We start from the raw sequence: 20,240 nt of genomic DNA on the forward strand, positions 1-20,240 counted from the left end.
GGGTTTGTAGTGGGGTTTGCTTTACCCATACCGTTGCCATTCTTTTAAGGATGGGACGTGCACCCCAACAGCATTGGTGTACCTCCAGCTGGTTTAACCAGCGCTGGTGGAAACTTGAGCTTAGAAAGGGGAGACCATGGTAAGACTGACAGTGTTAAGGATGATTTCTATAACATTGGCTTATCTGTCTGAGAGTCACCCAGTGCTCCCCCCCCTTGGGTCAATGGACCCCTGCGATGCCATCTGTGTAGCTGCGTGATTCACCTTGTTCTGAAGGAAATGGCTACATTCGGTCAGACAAGCAGTACTTGAAGCTCCAGCGAATTACCAGCAGCTCTCCTTTGGCTGTAGTTAAAATCTAGACATCTAGCTTGGATGTTGTCAGTGATGCTGTTAGGCACAGTTAGAGGTGATGATGAACACCCACCCCCAGGTCTCCCCTTACAGTAATCGGTCTTAGTCCAAACATCCTGGCTGGACACCACAAGCTTTGTGTTACGATTCAGTTTTTTTACTCCATTTCCTCCAGATGTATTTAATGCAGCCCTTGGTCAATTGTGAAGCAGCATGTCAAGTGAAGCTGCACATCCCTCCCAGATTCTTATGCTGACTGGAAGGATGCAGTGGAATGACTGGGAAGGGTTAGGATGTGTCCTGAACTGATGCAGGCTGTGGAGAGATGGGAAGGAATAAAAGAGGGCTGAAATCTTGCAGGAAGAGTTGGGAAAAGAGAATGTGCGATGGGCTAGAGCTACTATAAGGGGCGATGTCCCAGTTCTCTAGGATACCCTAGGGACCGTGAGCATGCAAGACTGCTCTCTACAGCAAGCAGCACTGTGACGTGCACAGGAAGTATCACATCAGAATTTCGGTTGGTTTCTCAGGGCTGAACATCTGCAGTGCCGATCCGGCAGAGCAGCGAGCTGGCTCTCAAGGTCATTTCTGATTGACTTAACTGCAGGAGGAGGTGCAGCACCTTTCCAACTTGCATGTAACTTTATGTTATGGATAACAGAAGAGTCAATTATAATGTGATTGACCCAAACCAATAAAGGCCTCTAAGGCTTTATGCTGTTTCTCCAGCTTAAAATGTTCCCTCTGTGAAGAGGTCTTCACCAGGTAAAATCATAGTTTTGTGGCATTGCTTGTAGGCCAACTACTGTCATGTAGGCTGCTGCACTACTCCACCGTATTTGTTTCATCTACATGTCAAGAAAGTCATGGTGGATATCCTGTTTCCTTGCTAATTAGTCTGCAGTTGGCATGTTCTGCTGAATCAGAGATGTGGTTTGCAGTACCAGTTTGTTGTATGTTGTGCATCAGTGTGTCTTCCTCACCATTTACTCGTGTTCTTTCTTCCCCATCACCCCACCAGGAAGTCTCTGGTCACAGCATACACTTGCAACTATTTCCTCCAAGTATCAGCGTTCTAAAGCAAGAGATCTCTTGCAACCTCTGCATTTAGCATCTGGAGCTAAATGTTAAAAAAAAAAAAAAAAAAAATTAAAAAAAAAAATTCTTTTTTGTATGATATATTTACTACCCAGAGCTTTAAGGGACAGATGTTTCTGAGCACTGAGGTAGGAACTACTTAACATCATGGGGCAGCCCCCCACTGTCGCTGTCAGTTTGGGTCCCAGGGTCTGTTTGCAGGAGAAGTTGAAGAGCAGTACAATCTCTTGCCAAGATGAAGAACCCAGTTTAACAGCAATTGCACGCAGAGCAGGTGTTTGGGGAAGTGACTTCCTTCTGGGCAACTTATCTCCAGCTACCTATCGCAGCATCATGTGCAGTTTCCTCTGAAGCAGCTGTTATCTGACCAGGCGGGAGACAGCGTGCCACACAAAACAGGCAAGTGGTCTGATCTGATACAACGGTTACAAGTAGGTGAAGCCATTTTTACATCTATGATAGACTGGAGCTACAATGATTTAAAGACTCCAAACCAAAATTTTAGTATGCAAAAATAACTGCAACAAATAATGAAATATCATTGTATGTTTTCTATTTAAAAAAAAAAAAAAAATCTGATTTCTGCATGATGCAGTTGAGCGCACCAGATGGTGACCAACAAAGTGCAAAGGACAAAGACTCTGCTTTCTAGTGTATCTGAAAAGTTGCCATTCATTTCTTTGACAACAGGTGAAAAATGAAGCACTTTTTTTTTTTTTCTTTTTCCCTTTTACCTCTCATGCCTTGATCCATCTCAGTTTTGCATGTAATTCAGGCTCCCCAGTTGTTAATAAAGACCAACAGATATCTCTAAAGAAAAGTTTGGACTTCAAATGGCTTGATTCCCTATTTGAATGTGTTGCTTAAGAGTGCCGCAGGCTGTGCTGCTGACTTCTAAGGGAGAGTCTTTGGCTCAAGTAGATGTGACTTTACAGGGAGTCTCTGCTGCTGTGGGATGACACTTGCAGTTATTTCTGTTTTATCACAACCTGTGAGAGTTTGATTCTGTGACGAGCTTTTCTGCCTGCTGGGGTACAGAACTTACAAGCTGAGTTTATGATGAATAAAGCCTGTTCTGCTCAAATCCACAAAGAATCTTTTGAGGGGAAACTGCAAGCCAGAGAGGCCTTTTGCTTTATGGGCACAGTGCAAGGGAACTTCGCAGCGTTATGTGCGTCATCTCTTGCGGGGAGTTACATTTTTCTAGTATTAGGGCTTCCTTCGTTTTGCTGTTACCAAGCAGTCGTGCGCAGTGTGCTGCTTTGGGTACGTGAGGTTAACGTTTCCTGTAGGAAGTTTTATACTAAAGCTCTGCTGTTTAAAAATACACTGGATGTTGATGTGCATGTTTGTGGGTGGGGCACAGCGGTGGGGAGGGGAGAGTCACAGGACTGTTATGTGATGTGATGGCTATATATATATAAAAAGTTTAAAAAAAGATATTATTCACCACATTTGGTATTAGAAAATTTCAAGCTGTATGTGAACAGCTTCCCTTCTTTACTCTTTCCTTCAGTAAGCGTTCCTGTATCGCCTGGTATCTCCTAGCACATTATTTGCATATTAAGAAAAGCATTGTGGATCTTTATGATGCATAAGAAAGGCTTGAGAAGTGGCATGTATCCTTTTGTCTCATTTCTTATTTTAAGAAATGCCCTGGCTATTACTTCCCAACTTCAGGGGAGGATAGCTGAGGACTCTTTTGCTCATAAATGGTATCTCCATGATGAAGAGGTTGCTATGGTGAATTTTTAAAGAACTTTCATCCGAAAGGCATATTAAATGTTGGCAATAAATGGCATCAGCAGAAGTAAATAAAAGTTTTCAGTAGGTTAATTCCTGTCTTATTTGCTCATTTTCCACTGTCTTTTTCCCCCCTGCCATTTCAGATGTCCTCCAGGAACAAAGAGTCCAATTTTACTGTCTTTTTTATAAGCCCCTCCCTTTCAAGATTTCTGTTTATTTAAAAAAAAAAAGGCACAAGTATTTTTTTTTTTCTCTCTTTTGCTAGTAATTGTCATACAAAAGACCAGAAGGAACAAAAGATTAGAACTTACAGAAATGGTTCCTCTCTGAGACATGCTGTCTAGGTTCCATGACACCTGCAAGGATCGATATCTTCCATTTCAGATACTGGGATGGTTTTGTTACATCCTAGTGCGTTATCCACTTATATAATTATCCAGGTAATGGCAGTTTTCTGGAGGTATTCTGTGAATTTGGGAGTCCTGCTTCTTGCAGATGCTTTTGATGTCCCCTTAGAGGAAGTTTATAGGGCCTTCCCTCCCTGACAGGCTCAGACCATAGGTTAGTCCTAAGAGAATCCTGGGGAGAAAAATATCTTTTTCCTTGACTTTTTTGGTTTAAGCTGCACATAATTTTGTTAAAGGTAAGAAATATTTAGTTATTTTAAAATAAAATAGAGTCCTTGAAGTCTGCAATGTTCCTTCTAGATTATTGCTATATGACTTCAGGAGAAACAACCAAAGGGATTTTTTTTATTTACTGTTAAGGTCTGATATATTAACCACTAAGCTAAAGCAAACTGAATGTGAAATCTTTTTTATGCAAAAGACTGGCTTAGTATCAGCATTTCTCCCAATTGTCTTCTAGCTGTAATTGGCACTAAAAGAGAGAAATGTTTAAGAAAAATGAGGAAAATATTTAATGCAACACATGGTTACAACGGCTTCTTTGGAACTGCCGTGACTATATGCCATGAAGGGAGCAGTTTGCTCTTTGGTGGAAATACTTGAAGCAAATGCTTTAAAAGTTCACCTGCAATTACTGCTGAATGTTAGAATATCTTTAATAGCTGAAATCGCAAGCGATAGGCCAAGTGCTCCTACAATCTAAAAGAAAGCCCTTTTTTAATGTTAGCAGGTAGACCAGAGTACACGGATTACACAAAGAAAGCAAAAATACTTAATGCTGTTTAGTGCAAGCTGAAAATTACATTTAACTTCAGAAAATCTTTTTCTCTCCCGGGTGATTCAAGTAGGTCATACATCTCTTGGGGGTACTTTTTCCACATCATTTAATAAGAAGTGCCTGTTCTGTGAAGTATGAAGATAACCTGCCTGGGAGGAGAGTTCTCCATGCATACTGAGATGTTAAACCAGAAGTTACAAAACTGATGTTTCAATGAATGTTGTATCGGTTAAGCAATTAGTTACGATAATTATTGCAGCTGGGTTTTTCTTGAGTTTTCTCAGTGGCAATATGGTCAACACACTTGAAAGAGACTTTAAACATGGGTCATCTCACCTTGCTTTGCATGTCTACAGCATAGCTACCTCTGCCTGAGCTAGTCATGCTGGGATCTCCCTATAGATGAAAAGGAGATGGGAAACAGACACGTGAGGCATGACCACATCTGGACCAAAAGGTCTGGTGTTTGTTACATTTATGGCAAACCGCTCATTCCTTTAAGTATTTAGTTCCTGGAAAAATTAATTTACTATCTATGACTTTTTTGACCTCTCTTGGTCTGAAAAAATGTTTGTAGAATAAATCCGCCCCCAAATCCTCATCTGATCTGATGGATGTACTACCATAGTACATGACGTAGCACTTTGCATGTTGAATACACAGTTACAACTACTTGGATTGCTCGTTGCATAGCAGGAATAATCTGGCTCCCTTCTTGTTTACACAAAACGTTGTCTGTGATAGCTTCTATGTGTTTCTCTTCATGGCAGTTCAAAATGGTATGCAGGCTGACGGACTTTCTTGAAACCATAATATGTTTATGTGTGGAGAGAATTTCTGTTCTGTGACATTTGCTTTTGATGATGCTGGGAGTTTCCCATCCTTGATTTAATGTATCCTTCACTAGAGGTGGTTGTGGAGGAGCAAGTGGGAATGCTTTGCACGTGTAAAATGGATTTTTTTTCATCAGAGAAGGGGAGGGGCCTGTTGAGGATATCTATTTCATGTCTGTAGAGTTCGATTGGGTTGTAAGCAGATTTTATCAAGCCCCTAAGACAGCAAAAGTGAAGGCTGGATCATAAGTGATGTAGATGAATGATGTCATGTTCCTAGTTTTCTTAATCTGACCTTTCTCTGGAAAGTGAATAATCTGGCAACATCAGTTGCTTCGTAAGAGAGCTTCATAAGGAGAGTTACGGTTGGTTTAAAGCTTCTAACATGACTTGCAATCTGCTTATTGGCAACAATCCGATGCTTGAAGAAATGAAAAGAAGAAAATGCCAGCCCTTATGAAATCACTGCTTCTTCCAATACTACTGATAGTAGTGGCTCAAAATGCCAGCCCTTATGAAATCACTGCTTCTTCCAATACTACTGATAGTAGTGGCTCCTCTAGTGATCTCAATTTTGTAATCTCACCTTGTGCTTCAGTTCTTCAAGGTAAGTAATGCTTTATTTATTATTTAAAGCTGAAGCTCCCAGACCTAGTGAAACCGGCATCCTCTGCCAGGGTATATCAGAGCTTTCTAAGCATGAGGCTCTTTGTCTAATTGGAGTAACAACTGTTGAGCCTGCCATGGTGTCCAGCTCACCTTAAATGATATGGCCTGAAATGGTGCCCTTGAAAGCAAGAGCCCTTCTTCTGTCACCTGTTGTTTTGGCTCCTGAGATATGTTATCTGGGAAGCCTGGCACCTTCTGAAAATAGATATAATACTTTGGGAGTACCTGATAATTATAGCTTGCCCTTTGGGAACTGTCCAAGGAGTAGCTCTGTTTTCTTAGAAATGTACATGCTTTCATTGATTCCTCATCCTTTTCCATTGTCTTATGCACGTGGCTTGCATAAGTTCCATTGCCATCACCAGAAAGCAGATAGCAGCATAGGAAACATTTCAAGCTCTTACACTGGCAGTTGATACTTTGCTTTTCTTGCCTAGAACCACAGTTAGGGTCTGTTGCAATGCTTTGGCAGGTCTTAAAAGTTCTTCACAACCTGGCATTGCAAGCTTACTTGGAAGAGGAGATCAAAGTAGCTTTAATAGTTTGTGAGATTTCAGACCGACAACCTCCTGGGGGTGTCTCTGGCGAGCTTCTCAGTGTCTCTTGAAATGTCTCAGGGTCGTTCAGCTCTCGGGTAGCTCCAGGACCGTTCCCATGCCTACATGTGGCAGAGCTGTTCTAGCCCTGAGCTTACCAGTAGTCATAACCCACAGTTCTTCATTGTCTTTACAATGACCTTTCATGAAGTGAGGATTGCTATGTCTCCTTTCTCTTAAAATTCCTTCCTTTCAGCTCTTTAGGGTAAGAAAGTGCACTACTTTCAGCCTTTCATTCCCATGTTACATTTTTTAAACCTGTTATTCTTGTTGCTTTCCTCTGTGCTTCACAATGCTACTGCTTCATCAGCACAAGGTGACAATTAACACCTCCAACGTGCAGTTTTTCTTCTCACATGTTGCTACACGAGAGTCATAAAACTCAGAATCATGGGATTAATCTCCCCTAAATCTAAATGTCTGCATCGATGCCTGGACTAGTCATCTAGATTCGTATAGTAAGAGCAGTTCAGGATGTGATTCCTCTGATTAAATGTATGCAGAGGCTTAAAGCAGCCGTGGGTGTCTTGTTTAGGTACAGGAACATCTAGTGAGACCTATCCCACTCTCTGTGATATGTAAGATTTTACTGCAAAAGCAAATTCAAATTTAGTGTGGATACAGAAATGTAAGTTCGTCATAAAGTGATGTGTCCAGGAAAACCAATATGGCCATGTCTTGGGGTTCCTAAGGAATTTGGCCTAAAGGCCATAAAAATGGGTATCAGAAAACTTGAAAACTTCCATGACTCTAGTGTCTTGGATGATGAGGGTAAAATTGTGTGGGATATTCTCTCTGTCTAATCTTCCATTAAAAGGAAACCACCCGGCCTGCGCCTTTTGGGCATCCCTGTTCAGAGAACAAAAATACCTCCTGACTTCAGCACGGTGGTGTCTCAGACGTGGAGGAGTGGAGCAGAGCTAGACAGTTTCCTTGGAGAGAGAGAAAGCGCTGTCGTCTTGAGCTTATCACTCCTGCACAGTTGTAAACTCAGCCCTGCTCACTCTCGGTAATAATAGCCAAGTGTAATTGTGTTCAGATGGCTAGCCCAGCCAGGGGAAAATCGCCTTGCCTGTTACGCAGTTTAGGTGAAATTGCCTTGAGTAATGAAGAAAAGCAAATCATAAATATCCAACTCGGTGTAATCAGTCTTCAGTGACTGCTTGGGGAATTTATTTCCCTAAGAAAAGCAGATTGGACCTGAAGAAGTATCTCACAGTGAGCGGATTCGCAGCCCTGTACAAAAGGCATTGCAGCAGCACATTATTTGGAAGCACGGTACCCGACGGCCCATGTTAGGAGGACGGCAGCTGGTCTAAGGAGCTGTCACCCTGGGGCTGGGCTCCCAGGCTCGCCGCAGCAGTGCTGGCCACAGCTGCCCCTTATCAGCTCTGTCCCACAGTCAAGGACTGGGATTATCAGGTGCTCCAGCAGCAGCGCACTGCTGGTACAGGCCAAGCCTCAGCAAGGAAATTAGACACTCGAGTCAGGCTATCCCTGTCCTAAGAACCGATTAAAAAAAAAAAAAAAAAAAAAAAAATCTTCACCAGTGTGTTTGAAAATAAGCTTCAGGCAAAACGTGGGGATGGGAGAGGAAAGCCTTCCTGCCACCAAGTTCCCAGCTCATGTCTTCCTTTTTTACAGTCTCATCTTTGCCTCCCCATTAACTGTTTCTGCTGTAAAATCTACTGTAGCTTGGTGCTTAGCTGCAAGAACATTGCAATGGGCACTGAAAAGCTATACATAATAGCCTAAGAGGGCTCTTACGTGCCATTCTCTCTCTCTGTAGTTGTTACTGTTACTGCTGTTTCACAGAGATGAGAGAATGGCACTCATCCAGCAGTGCTGTCTTTTATTTCTAAATACTCTGGGTACTGGCAGAATCGAAACAATTAATCACTAGTTATGAGAAGCAGTGAAGAGGCTGGCTGCTGCGGTGCGAGCCTAAAATCCAGACTGCTTTTGGTTACTGGTTGCTGCAGAAGAGGAAACACAAGTAAAGCTGCTGTCCCCAAGACATGTCCTGTATCGCTTGTGTTGCTGCACATTCAGACCCCATTTTGTTGTATAATCATATACGCCAAAACAAGGGTCTCAGCCCCAATCTTGGGTTATCTTCTACACCTTCACACCATGCACCCTTTCTCCCTGCTGATGAGAGAACTGAGGTCTCCAGAGCCCATAGCACAGATCCTCTTTCTGCTGTAACCCTCCCTGCTCCTATGGGAAACCTTTTGAGGCTTGAGGCTACCTCAGAGCCCTGCTGGTCCAGGCGACTATCCAAAAGAGACCTTCAAAAATAGACAGCGGGGCCCTGAAATCATTTATTACTGTCCAAGAAAACAAATCTTGAAATTAACTGTTGACTGCCCAATTGCTTTCTATAGTAGGGTTTTTGGCTGGTGCAATTATGAGTGTGAGCTGGCTCTGGGCAGCGATGCCAAAGAATTATAAAAAAGGGTAAGTTCTGCAGTTAGAGTTATGGCATCATAACCCAGAGAGGCCATACTGGAAACTCTGGTCTTGAGGTGGCTCTCGTGACACTGAACCTGAAATAGAGAAAAAAAGCTCTGGATGTGTCTTTTTCACGGAGGTACTGGCAAACTGGGAATAAGACCAAACATGTTAATAAGAAGCCTGGAGAACTGGAATTCTATGGGAAAATGCCTCCTTCCCTCCCCAATACCTGGCAAGCTAATCACATATTATCTTCAGCCTCTTCGCTCTGTCCCACGTTGCACTGTAACACTGGACAACTTTAGATGCTTGTGTGTCATACTCTGTGCAGAAAACCGGCAAGATCAGTGTATGCAGAACTTGACCAAACTATATTTGAACAGAAGGAGTGAAAATAAGCTGAAAATACCTGAGAACGGTCCACAAAGGTGGAGAACTAGGCGTAAGGATCTAAACTGAAGAGGGGGGATATTCAGATGAAAGACCAGAAATATGTGTTTGCAGAGCCCTGACAGGCTCTGGGGGATGCTGCAGGAATCCACTGTCGTACCAGCAGCTCTCCAGAATGATTGCACCTGTGTAGAGTTTGATGACTACACGAACTGTAACAGAGCTTTTCATCACAGGAATCCTCCCAGAAGTTGGACTTGGCTTTGGTCTAATCTGGCTCCAGAGGGAGCTGTGGCAGCCAGAGCCCAATCAAGGCTACTTATAACAAACTCATTGCACTATCAACATTCTCCCTAGAGTAATGAAAACCAGCCTGGTTCTTTATGAGCTGTGCAAATCTGGTTTATTGCACCTTACTGAACAATCACTGTTGCAAAGACTCACATTAAAGGAAAGCAATGGATGCAAGTTTTTTTAATCTGAAGAAGAGGGAGAGAAGAAAAAGGCCAAGCAGCTGTGTCTGTGTTCTTCCCCCCTTCAGTCTGCACCGTGAAGTGTTTAAGAAACTGCTCAGTTAGTTCTGCTAAATCATCAGGGTGTTTTGTTTACAGCATAGTGGGTGAATCAGTTCCTTTTCTCTTCTGTGGGCTTAAGATGAGAATAAAAACTCCTTATGAAAGAAAACAGACCCATCCACTTTTTCTCCCCTGATACAAGATGCCAAGTGGCTGGGATTCCACCTCTTCCATTGCTTGCAAGCAAAGGCAGCCAATAAGTGCCAGCAGGCAGCAGATGTTTTAACTCTGAGGCAGCTAGGACATTTTGTGGCAAGCAGACCCTGAAGAGAATTGCTGCCAGGAACGTGTCTTCTGCTGCACGACCACGTGCAGCTCCTTCATCTCCAGCGCGCCGGAGAGCAGCCTTCCCATATAAACCCAGGAAGGTAACAGATTCTTGTTTGTTGTAATGTCTGTTGTCATAAAAATAAGCTAGAGTTGGTGTGTTCGGGAAGTCCTAAAGCTACACTTGTGTCTCCAAAACACTTCTTGGGAGAAATCTCCCTCCTGCCCGCATTGGCTTAGCTGACAGGAGCAATGCGTTGGATTGCCCTGGTCTATAAGATATGCTAAATACACCGGCAAGGGCCTGTGTCTCATCCCCTTACGAAAGCATAATCTCCGTTTTTGGTCCCTAAAAGTCAGTAGTACTTTTTCACTCTTGCAAACCTCCCGGTTGTAATGCAGCCACGCTCCCACAGAAGAAAAACCTTCACTGGAGCTAGGGCTCTTCACCTAGGGCTCTTATTTGAGCATGGACCCTACCATGGCACCTGAAAACACACAAAATCTGTGACCCAAGGCTGGTGGCACTTTCAGGCCAGACCTGTCTGAGGCTGTTGGCCAAAGCTCAGAAGCCACTTACGCTGCTGGTAATAACCCACCCATGTCACAAAGCAGCACCAGCTAATTGACCCAGACACTCCCATTCCCTTTATGCTTTCCTGTGCATCTTTTCCTAAGCAATCCTTCTTTCTTACTCATCTGTTTTCTTGCTCTGTCCCAGAAGTCACCGACCAAAGACAAGGTGATCTGCTAAAACGGCCTGTACATGGTCTTCTGATGTCTCTCCCATGGCCTCACCGCACCTAAGCCAACGCATCCAGCTGGTACCTTGCTAACACGGTCCTCGCATTATCCGTTCCACATTTTCTCTTCCCAGACCCAGGATGTGGACAGGTAAACCTTTCTGGGCCTGCACTGTCACTGGAGCTCCCTTCCCCCACAGTGCATCATCGTTACTCCCCCATCTTTCCCTGAATGCTGGATACGGCATGTCCTAACCAGCCGCTGGCATTCCCATGGGTGCGCAAGCCAGGCTCCCTATCCTTCTGCTGGCCAAATGTACATTTGTACTGGCAATTAGTCTCTTCCCAACCCTCTTCACTGTCGTGGTTTAACCCCAGCCAGCAACTAAGCACCACGCAGCCGCTCTATCACTCCCCCTCCTCAAGTGGACAGGGGCGTGAAAATATAACAAAAGGTTCATGGGTCGAGATAAGGACAGGGAGGGAGGGACCACTCACCAATTACTGTCACGAGCAAAACAGACTCAACTTGGGGAAAATTAACTTAATTTATTACCAATCAAACCAGAGTAGGGTAATGAGAAATAAAACCAAATCTTAAAACACCTTTCCCCCACCCCTCCCTTCTTCCTGGGCACAACTTCACTCCCGGAATTCTCTACCTCCTCCCCCACAGCGGCGCAGGGGGACGGGGAATGGGGGTTGGGGTCAGTTCATCACACGTTGTCTCTGCCGCTCCTTCCTCCTCAGGGGCAGGACTCATCACTCGTCCCCTGCTCCGGCGTGGGGTCCTCTCTCCCCGGGCTGCAGGTGGAGATCTGCTCCCCCGTGGACCTCCCTGGGCTGCAGGGGGACAGCCTGCCTCACCGTGGTCTTCCTCACCACGGGCTGCAGGGGAATCTCTGCTCCGGCGCCTGGAGCATCTCCTCCCCTCCTTCTGCACTGACCTTGGTGTCTGCGGGGTTGTTTCTCTTACATGTTCTCACTCTTCTCTCCGGCTGCAGTTTCTGTGCCCCAACAACATTTTTTTTCCCTTCTTAAATATGTTATCACAGAGGCGCTACCACTATCACTGATGGGCTCAGCCTTGGCCAGCGGCGAGTCTGTCTTGCAGCCGGCTGGCCTTGGCTCTGTCGGACATAGGGGAAGCTTCTAGCAGCTTCTCATGGAAGCCACCCCTGTAACCCCCCCACTACCAAAACCTTGCCACGCAGACCCAATACATTCACGTAGGATTACGGGTCTATGACACAGCGCAGTCTGGATCTCCATGAGAACCTGGAGAGACACATGCTGATGCTCAGTATTTCAAAGAGAAAGAGTTAGTTTGTTCACACTGGGAAATCCTGCCTCTCTGGAGGACTTTTCTAGTACATCCCAAACAAATGTCCACGCTGTTCCCTGTTGAGAGGCTTTGGTCCCGTGCGCACACTTCTCTTCACATAACTAAGAGCACTTTGAGAGGGGTGAAAAAAAAATGAGCACGTGCGCCAGCCACAGTCCCAGCACATTCAACAGCCATTGACTCATACATGTGCAATTTCACAAGCCCAAGGTTTGATCTGCCCATTCCAAACCGATTAGCCACATGTGGCCTTGAAAACATGCACCTGGATGGGACCCCGAGGCGTCTTGTCATCCCTCTCTCTCCCTGAGGCACAAGCAACTCTACCTACAGCATTCCTGAGCGGTATTTTGTCTAACCTGTTCTTAAAACCTCCAGAGGGGGAGACTCCAGTGTCCCAAAGCTCTTTCAGTATTATCACATCCTACCACTATGGAATTTTCTTGGCGGCTCATCTAAATCTACCTTCCTGTGATGTTACCAGGAAGCGACCTTCCTCCTGCAGAGATTCTGGGTCACTGTGGGTTATACCAAGCCTGCCGGGTGGCATGGCCCCAGGTCTCTGTGCTTGTGGCCCTGCTCCAAAACGGCTGATTAGCACAAGGGAATTCCACTGCTGTTACAGTCCGCATCAGCTGCCGCCACATGTCTGCCTGCGTTGGCAAGGCACTCCCCCATCTTCAAGGAGCAGCAAGCCCCAGCCAAAACACCTTCATGGCACTGCAGCAAAAGTTACATACATCTCAGCAACTGGCATAAGTCATCATTTGGCCTGGATCCACATTTCCTACCTATGGGAGGCCAATGACAGAAATCCAGAGCATCCAAAACTCAGAGTGATTGAGTCTGCAGGCCACGATAACATTCACGTGAAAAGCAGAGGTGTTATTTTCCCCACAACGTGCTCTCAGAGTGTGCAAGTAATAGCAAAGATCCCCCCCAAAATGCAGGAGCACTGCGGAAGTGACAACTGGAGTGTGCCTCTGCAGAGTGGACAGTCGATCCTGAGCTGACCTGACGTGCATGCCAATTGCCTCGGGTGGCTCTGCAGACGAGGCACACCAATTAGCATTTTTCCATACCGTGCTTTCGATATTCTTCCATCTTCAGATGGGTATAGTACGGTCATCACTTCCTGCCCTAAGAAGTCATCTACTCTTGCTTTATTCTATTTTCAACAGAAAAAACTGGGGGCCATGTTTCATTCCACCTATCAGATTAAGCTATTTATTTTCTGTATTTGCCTGACTATGAGTGAATTTGCCGAGTGCTGTGAGCTGGCAGGCACGTAGGACGCATCCCCTTTTACAGGGGCTGGTACTGCACGCTTCAAGAGAACTTGTAAAATCCCAGTAGTGGATATTAGTATAATGACAAAAATTTTATCATTTTTAGTACAATGACATACCCACGGAATAGGTTTCTACTAGGCACAGATGGTAGGCTGATGCCCTGAACGAAACAAATTACATATATTTTACGCCAAAAAAAAAAAAAAATTAGGATTACTCTAATATAAAAGTCCACTGAATTTTTGATCCACCATATCTTTAGCACAGAGTGCATAATAAGCACGTAAGATCCTTAATGAAGGAATATCAATGAAAATATTTTGCTTTCCAGGCTGCTCTTAACCAGCTTCTGTTAACTCTTCTCCTAGTACCTGTTCTCATTGTATTTTTCATGTCATTCTTTAGGTGTGGTGAGAACATCTTAAATTTGACAACTTCAGCGCATCAGACGTCAAGTCCTTTCTTAAGACTCCCTCTTACAAAACACAGATTGATACCCATTTTTATGATTTCTCTCATCTCCTTTTCCCTCTGTGTTTTAAATCCTCCTCCTCCTTTGTAGTTCAGGTTCCTACTGAAACCCCAGGCTGCTTGGGGACAGCAACAGCCTTCAAACGTGAACACCTTCCCCCCAGAACAAGGCTGCGAGCCTAAGAGACGTCCCTCAGCCCTGAAACAGTAATATAAGAAATCATTAGCTTCCATATACCAAGAAGGGTAATTAGTGGGGCTAAAGCCGAGTTCAGTTCATCGATACCCACTCGGCGGCAAGGGGAACGAGAGGGTTTGTGGGGTACGTTCGTGTTCGGGGCAGAAAGCAGGTGGTCAGTCTGCTAACGGTCTTACCACCATTTTCTTAAGTGCAGAAGGGACACCCGTCCCCTTGGCGCAAGACCAAGCTGTGTTTCGGAGGAGCTCCAGCGCAGGAGCCACAGCTGCTTCAAGCCGGCGGCCCTCACCGGGAGTGGGCAAAGATTTACAGCTACAAACAGATGGCCTCTCGCACACCCCGCCGGCCTCCCGACGTGTTATTTTGATCTCTGTCTTTTTTTTTTTTTAAAACCCAGATTAGCTCAGCAATATGGTTTCTCCTACCCCAAAACCACCAGGGCGGTACGCGGCGGTGTGCAGGCGGGAAAGCCGTGGCCCAGCAGCAGGCTGGGATGGTTTGAAACGGGCTTTTTCCACAGAAAAACATGACGGGGACCGCAGCCCGCTTGGCTGAGGCGCCAGGTCCAGGGCAGCCCAGGCTGAATCCCTCTCCCCAGCCCCGCCGTCTCCTCAGGACTCTCCCGCCCGCCGCCCGAAGCCCCTTCGCACCTCCTCGCTGAAGGGGAGAATGGGTGCGACCTCCCCAAGATGGCGCCGGCACCCCCCTCGCCCCCTCCGCGCCCCCACTCCCCGCCAAGGGGCGGGGGGGGGGGGAGAGGCGCCGCGACCTCCACAACATGGCGCCGGTGGCCACCCGCTCCCCACCGCCGCCACCTCCTCCTCCTCCTCCCTCGCCCCTCCGCCGCCCCGACCTCCCGCACATGGCGCCGCCGCCTCCCGCCCGCCGCGGCCCTCGCCCTCCTCATCATGGCGGCGGCGCTGGGCTATGACGCCATACGTCGTCCTCCTCCTCCTCCTCCTCCTCCTCCCCCCCCCTCTCTCCCTCTCCCCCCCGGCCTCCTCCCGCCGCCGCCGCCGCCGCCGGTCCCCGCCTCTCCCGCTCGCCATTGCGGCGGCTCAGGGCGAGCCGCTCCGCGTCCCCGCTCGGCTCCCCTCCCCGACCGCCAGCCCGGCAGAGGCTCCACGGCGCAGGCCCGCCGCAGCGCAGCCGCTCTGAGGTGAGTGTCCTACCGCGCAATCTCCCAGCTCCTCCAGCCCGGCGCAGCCGCAGCAACGCGGGGGCCCCCGCCGGCCGCCCAGGCACCCCCGGCTCCGGCGCCCGCGCCTCCCCTCAGCGCCGCCGCGGGGACGCCTTAGGCCGCGCTAGGCCCCGCCGGCGGGCTCGGGGAGGGAAGGAGGGAGGGAAGGAGCGTGTGTGTGTGTGTGTGTGTGTGTGTGGTGGCGGGGGGGGGGGCGGCGGCGGTGGTGGAGCGCGGCCCCGTGGCGGGCCGCTCCCGCCCGGCCGCCGAAGGCGGAGGAGGAGGAGGAGTGGGGGGGAAGCTGCGGGGCCTGCGGGGCGCCGGGGGCCTCTCCCGGCCGCGGGAGCCCCGAGGGGGGGGGACGGGGCTCCCGCCCTCCGCTCCCTCCCTCCACACAGACACACACACACACAGCCCGGGGGGGGGGGGGGGGGCAGCGGGGATGGGGAAGGGGGAAAAGGGGGAGGCGGTTGCGGGCCGGCCCCGGGCCCACGCGTCTGGCCGAGGCGGCTGTGGCAGGCTGCGGGAGCAGGTTGCTCCGGCGCCGCTACGAGCCCGTCCCGCTGTGGGGAGGGAAGTTGGGTCTCGGCTGCAGCCATTTGCGGGGCTTTTCTTCTGCCTTTTTCCTTTCTTTCCCCCTTTTATCCCCCCCCCCCCCCCCTTTTTTTTTCCGTCTTTTTTTTTTTTTTTTTTTTTAATTTTCCTTTTGCTGACTGCAAATGGATGCCTTGTGGCAGCGTCCTGGGCCGGCGCTGCCCTTTTGCATATGAGTTGGGGAGCGGGGCTGCTGCTGGGAGGGCAGCGAGTTTAAATGCTGCTAATCACGCAAGCAGAATGGTTTTTTTTATTTTTTCTTCCCCCTCTAATATGCCCAAAAGGGGGTATAAGTCGTGTCTCTTTGTTCTGGGGTTATACAACATCTGGCTCAGGAGAGACCTGGTTCGTGACTGAGGTGCTCAGAACCTTGTTAGTGTAAATAATAATTACAGGGCAGAAGTATTCGGCTCAAAAGTCTTCATACACGTGGGGTTACTACGTCCTAGCTTTCTTGCAGCTACAGATTATTTTCATAGCGTGGGGAGATGTTTTCTGTGCACCTCTTTGAGATTTGGATCTCTGCTTTTATTTTTTTTCCTCCTCCGCTGGAACCATCTTCCTTATTTCCAGAATTCAGGATTTTTATCTTAGGAAGGGCATTGCTGTTCTGGTTTTCGTCTCTAGTGCGTTAGCCTTGCTGCTGTCCAAGCATGGTTTTAGACTCTCTTCCCGTGTCCTGGACATGGTGGGAGTATTTTCAGCATTGTGGTGGCTGTGTGCAGTTGTTATTTTTCAGAGTTTTGTTCGTGACATCATGGCAACTTGTCTCCATCCTCCCTTTAGCAGTAGCATTACCTTGTCTTCTAGTTCATCTGCATCACAGTTGCTCATTTTTAAAACCTGCTATATTGAACTTGTAATGCCCTAGTGTTGGGGAAATAGATGAGAAAGAAGTTGTTCATCTTTTTAATTTAGATTTTCATGCCTGTGGTAAAACTGGGAGCAACAGTTTTTTTTCATGGAGGGTGAAAAAGGTCGTATATGACGATGGTAACTTTGGAAAGGTCATGATTATATTAACTCTTTTTTCAGGGCTTTAATCTTGTCCGTCATGGATAAGTGTTATAGTGTAGTGAGTAATTAAATCATCTCATATGCTTATGTAATTTTCTACACGTGCTTACTGTTTTATAGGGTGTCACAGTTGTTTTTTATTGTATTTTATTATATCGCAGTTGTTTTTCAGAAGTCTCACATCATTTTTGTACAGGCTTTACGATGAACGAGGCATGGGCTCTTACGCACAGGCCATAAATACAGCAAGCTGGGGAACTCTCTGCCTCATCCCGTACGTGTTTTGTGCAGTTCTTACAATTTCACGTACCGCAATAGCATCTGCGCTTTACAAAGTGTGTGGCCTGATGTACGTTCACGTTATATAGGTGGAATGAAGCACAGGTCTTGTAAAGCGTCGTTTGTTGGCAGCCTGGATAGAGCCAGTGTTCGCGTCTGTGTAGGCATTATGATTTTTGGCATGGAGCAGTGAAAGCACTGCCTTTCTGTTGAATCGAAATCTTTCTGTGGACCCTATTAACTCGCGGCGTTTTCACTTCGTACCTGTTGTGCTGCATGGGTGCTCCTTTGGAGGTAACTTGGCCTGGCCGTGCTCTGTGTAACGAGTATATGAGTTACCCTGATGCAAGTTTGTGTTGTGGATGTGGACCGTGCCATCCCAGTTGTGCTGCCTGGTGTGCCAGAACAACAAATACCCTGACCCCAGAAGCAGATAAGCCGTCCTGGCAAAAAACAGCTCTACCAGCGAGAGTCCTTAGTGTGTGCTGTGTTGGTCGGAGGTTACCCTTCTCTATAGCTCCATAGGGAAAATGTGTGGCATAAACTCATAGAGGATTAAGCTATGGTGAGTGAAGGCCACTTTGTTTCTGAGTAACATTCACCACGCAGGGGTTTTAAGCACTGTAATATTGCACTTCGATTAATTGTCTCACCTTTCCTGGACAAAAGCCCCGTGATTGGTTGGCTGCACAGATGTCAGCTTTCAGACTACAGGTATTTTGGCATGAGGACTACTTCAAGTGTTGGAATTTCATAATTTTTCTGTCACTCAGGAGCCTGAATCATCTTCTCTTAGACTTAAACCAGCCAGTTTCACTTCTGGCAAGCTCAAGCTGGAAGATTTCAGCCTCGTAAGTGAAAATAAAGAACCACAAATGACTGCAGGAGCCCAGGTTGGGAGCACTGGGGCCGCCTTTATTGTAAATCTTGCTTCTAGGCTACATCATGTCAAACTTACGCTGCCATGTGCATGTACATGCTCTGGGAATATTTCCATTACTGCTTCCACCTGCTCTTCATTTACCCACTGAGGGAGATTTCCGTGCAGCTTCTCCGTCTCTTGAAGGCTTTGGGAATCACTATTTTTTTGCCTTACCCTCCTCTGATCTGGAAAAGTATCCTCTAGGAAGGAAGCAGAGTGCAGTGACTCTGCCGTGCCCCTGTATCCCTTTTACCAAGAAAATTTAATACAGACTTTTATACATAAGAACATTGCATGCTGTCAGTAGAAATCAGCTGATGTTGATGATTGTCAGTGCAAGAGGTACTGTAAAATTTAGCATCTTTCTTATGCTGCTTCTGAAGTAGATGCATAGGAAAATAATACAGTTGAGGTGTTTTTGTATTACTGATTATCCAGCTTGAGTTATTTAATAAAATAATTTAAAAATACACCCCTTGATCTTTTTAAATAACTTGTGCTGCATGGTGGGGATCTTACTTTTACTATGTAGTAGTTACTGTAGTAGAAAGATGGAAAATGGTGCTGAGGTGGTATTTGAAGCGGATACTTGTGACTCATGCGGCTCTCCCCTAATGAACTTCATTAGCTGTTTGATACATAGCCACTTGTTAAGCATGCTTGTCTAAAATTAGGACTGGCTACAGCCAATTGTAAATCAAAATTAAGGATAACAGTTTCCACTTACTCCAGTTTAGTTTTCACACCAGATTCAGATCTCTGTTGCTGGTTGTCGTGCTCTTCTGCATCTTCAGTAAGGCTCGTCCTGCTGAAAGTCTCATAAACCACTGAAGACCCTCCATGTGAAGGAGTCAAGTGGCACGCAGTCTCTAGCACGGTCTCTTGGTGCTGGGGCAGTGTTTTTTCCGTGTTTTAAGTTAATCCATCCTCTTACGGTTTTGAATGCAGTTGTTTGTTAGAGGATCAGTTTAATAGTTTCTCACATTCCCACTGTTGAATGCAGATACGCGCCCTTGCCCCGATCTGTTCGTCACTTGCTTTAGTGAGTGAATTTGTGTGTCAGCTATCGTGAATCTCTTCATCAGCTCGTTCTGTGTGTGAATCTAAACCAGGTAGATATATCCTGTTTTTCAAGTATTGCAAACCATAAAATGCTGAACATTACTAGCATCTTCTCTTTGCTTCCACCTGAAACTTAAGCTTCCACCAGAAACTCTCACCGCTTTCCAATGTCAAGGCTGTACCATTAGCAGTGGAGCGTGGAGAAAGGTTTTAAGGTCTGGAGTCGTGCAGGCTGCCAGGGCTTTGTTCCATGGGTGGCAGGAACCTCTCACCTGTCTAGGCTAAACCTGGACCATCCAGGCACCATCCTGCTTTGGGGAGAATCCAGGTCAATTCTGTATCCACTGCAGCAATTGCAACAGGGTTCAATAGTTGTGGTGTTTTGCTGATTCCGGCCCTGTTGCTTTTGCTTTGTCCCAAAAACTGGTGGGGTTGAACCAGTTGCCGGTCCCATTGGGAAGGTTGGCTGGAGTCCTTCCTCCCTGTGCAATGGCACCACTCACTAGGAGACATCAGAGCCCGTTATCCTTTCAGGAATAGTACAGTTTCTAACTAGGACCAGACCTTGTGTTTTCACCAGGATTGTTAGTAAGGGGGCAGCTGGGAGAGGACGGCCAAGTAATCAAGGCTGTACGCCCACTTTGTTTTGGAGATCACCTGATGTGTTTAGCTTTATGGGAAGGACTTCTGTCTGAGGCTGCTCTGGTTTTGTTGTGGATGAGTTGCCTGCCAAACTCCAAGAAGGAGTCCCTTCTATTGACAGATAGAAAATGGGGAGGTGGAGGCTATATTTGGTGGAGCACGTAGGAGAGTGATAGGCGTCCTGATGCGCATTGACGTTTTGATGTCAATGAAATAACGTGGTGGGTTTTTGGTTTTGTGGGGGTTTTTTTTCCCCCTCCTGTAAGAAAGATGCAGCTGTACAAAGACTCTTAGGATGCTTATGATGGAAGGTGTGTTCCATCC

The 20,240-nt window shown here is 46.8% G+C and overlaps 1 protein-coding gene across 2 annotated transcripts in view; it reads left to right on the top strand.

The window, feature by feature from the left end:
* Positions 1-15,183: 15,183 nt before the first annotated feature.
* NRF1 (nuclear respiratory factor 1) overlaps positions 15,184-20,240 on the top strand; it is a 74,784-nt gene continuing 69,727 nt past the window's right edge. The window contains exon 1 of one of the 2 annotated variants that reach the window (XM_041123863.1): positions 15,184-15,379. The gene's annotated coding sequence lies outside the window, so the exon portion shown is untranslated. The remainder of the gene's footprint in view (positions 15,380-20,240) is intronic. The other variant, XM_041123862.1, reaches the window with a different exon arrangement.

Source organism: Aquila chrysaetos, chromosome 5, assembly GCF_900496995.4.
Source record: "Aquila chrysaetos chrysaetos chromosome 5, bAquChr1.4, whole genome shotgun sequence".
In the NCBI taxonomy this organism is placed as follows: Eukaryota; Metazoa; Chordata; class Aves; order Accipitriformes; family Accipitridae; genus Aquila; species Aquila chrysaetos.